The following is a 2,735-nucleotide window of genomic DNA, read 5'->3' as shown; positions in this document are numbered from 1 at the left end:
GCTGAACAGGCTTTCCAACAAATAAAGACAGCCTATTGTCTGCCACAGCCTTGGGACTCCCGGATGTTCTCAAACCCTTCCAGTTATTTGTGGATGAGAGTAAAGGGATAGCTAAAGGAGTTCTGACGCAACATCTGGGTCCCTGGAAAAGACCCATTGCTTATCTATCTAAAAAGCTTGACTCCGTGGCTGCTGGATGGCCTCCCTGTCTCTGAATGATTGTGGTCACGGCACTGATGCTAAAGGATGCAAATAAGTTGACCCCGGGACAGGAGTTACAGGTCACAACACCTCATGCTATCGAGGGCATTCTCAAACAGCCCCCAGACCGATGGCTCAGTAACACCCAGCTCATTCATTATCAAGGACTATTGTTAAACCCTCTCAAGATTCTCTTCCAGCCTCCAACTGCCCTTAACCCGGCCTCGCTACTGCCCGATCCAGACCTGGAAGCCCCACTTCATGATTGTGCCGAGGTTTTGGCCCAAGTGCATGGAGTAAGAGAGGATTTGCACGATAAGCCTCTGTCAGATGCGGAGATTGTCTGGTTCACTGATGGAAGCAGCTTTATACACCAAGGACAGAGGTATGCAGGGGGTGCAGTAGTCTCAGAGACTGAAGTAATCTAGGCTGAGTCCCTGCCTGCAGGAACGTCAGCACAAAGAGCAGAACTGGTGGCTTTAACCCAAGCTCTGACTGGGTAAGGATAAAAGACTGACAGTTTATACAAACAGTCAGTATGCTTTTGCCACCGCCCACATACATGGGGCAATATACAGAGAGGGGGCCTCCTCACAGCAGAAGGAAAGACTATCAAAAATAAGGAGGGGAAAAAGCCGACTCAATTTCCAGCTGGCTTACTTCTCGCAGTTCCTGTGTGGAAGTGGAGCCTACTTGTGGAAATGGCTTGTGCTGCCGCGCGATCCCCAGCCGACCAAGACAGGTTTATCTGTATCTCCTCTGCTTATTTAAATAATAAGAAGACCATCGCAGAGGAAAGGAGGATTCCCATAAGTAAGGCTGTTGAAAACCCTACAGCTACAGAGATTCAAGATGTTTGCTCAGCAGTTGGACTTAATGTGTTTCTTGAGAAAAATAAAATGTACTCTAGAGAATGGAAGCGTGATGTTCAGTACAGAGGCCGAGTCGGGGTCCAACTCTAACAGGAAGATGGCAGTCTCTGTCTAGTACAGTTCCCATCACGTACGTCAGTAATGTTGTATGCAGCAGAAATGATACCTAAACTAAAAACAAGGACACAGAAAACGGGAGGTGGTGACCCAAGTCTTCAACAAAGAGAGGGAAGTAAAAAAGGGAAAGGAAAGAAGAAATGATCTGACATGAGCATCAGATTCGTGGTCCCACTGTAGGAGACATGGATGGAGGCTTCTTTTTGTTCACATCATTTAACTGAACTATGAACATTTGTGCCTCTCATCTTCATCATTGGAGTTAATGGTGAAATGAATTTACAGCAAAAGTTTGTGGCTAACTTTTTATGCATTATAATTTTTCTTCTTTTTTTAATCTTTTAATGGGTTCTTGTGGAAGAAAGAAGACTTCTAATGGACCATGAACTTTTCCTATAGGTTACTTGAAATTCTGTATCTGTTATCCTTTATTGTCAACATTTAATTTCCCAAAAGTAATTTTAATAAGATTTCAAGTAATTGTTTTGTTTGTCTTTTAAGTTAATAAAATAAAAACTTTCAACTGGCAAAAAAAAAATAAGGAGGAAATATTGGCACTCCTGGCTGCTCTTTGGGAACCAAAGAAACTGGCAATAGTCCATTGCCCAGGACACCAGAAACCTGTAGATCTAGTGTCAGGGGCAATCATCTGGCTGACCAGACTGCCCAGGAGGTGGCCTTATCTTCAACTCCAGCTCTAGCCCTCCAACTCCCAGACCCAGGATCCAGAGCCTTACCATCGATCCCAGGGTATATGGAGGAAGACTTGCAATGGATTGAGAAACTACCTGTGGTACAGCTCCTTAATGGATGGTGGAGAGATTCCAGAAAAATTAGGGACGAAGGTGCTACAAAAAATTCACCATAGTACTCATCTGGGAGCCAGAAAGATGCAAGACTTAATAAGACAAACCGGACTACGAATTAAGGAGGCAGCCTCAAAATTGATCAGATTATCTCAGGTTGCAGAGTATGTCAGCTAAATAATGTAGGGAGAAATCAGCAAAATTCAGGGGCAAGGCAGCAAGTGGACAAAACAGGAGCCTATTGGGAGGTTGACTTTACTGAAGTAAACCCAGAGAAGTATGGATATAAGTATTTGCTAGTTTTTGTAGATACCTTCTCAGGATGGGTCGAGGCCTTCCCCACTAAAAGGGAAACTGCACAGATAGTAGCCAAGAAGATACTAGAGGACATCTTACCCAGACCTCATAGAACTCTCGGCCGAGACAACTTGGAAGATTGATTGGACCAAAAGTAGCCCGTTAAAAATTAAGTTGTGTCACCAAAACTAATAATAGTTATGGGCAGTATCTGGACAGGGACTGTGTGGGCAAATACTCATAGTTGTGCATTTCCACCTAATGGTGTTAAAACGGGAAAGGGAGCAAAGTGAAGGAATTTTTTCCCTTGGTTGACAACCTTGTTTTCTGCCTTAGCTGGACCCTTAGGCCCTTTATAATTATGGTATGCAGAGATCCAAGATTGGCTCTAAAAGTATCATGGGAAAGAGGGGAATGTTGTGCCAAGATTGTCCCATGTTCT

At 44.0% G+C, this 2,735-nt stretch overlaps 1 pseudogene; it reads left to right on the top strand.

The window, feature by feature from the left end:
• The first annotated feature begins 861 nt into the window (after positions 1-861).
• Positions 862-1,644, top strand: LOC150057275 (signal recognition particle 19 kDa protein pseudogene; annotated as a pseudogene).
• The last annotated feature ends 1,091 nt before the right edge of the window (positions 1,645-2,735 follow it).

The sequence above is a fragment of the Megascapheus bottae genome, chromosome 11 (assembly GCF_031878675.1).
Source record: "Megascapheus bottae isolate mThoBot1 chromosome 11, mThoBot2.hap1, whole genome shotgun sequence".
NCBI classification, from domain to species: domain Eukaryota; kingdom Metazoa; phylum Chordata; class Mammalia; order Rodentia; family Geomyidae; genus Megascapheus; species Megascapheus bottae.
This window is presented reverse-complemented; position numbering and strand designations above follow the sequence as displayed.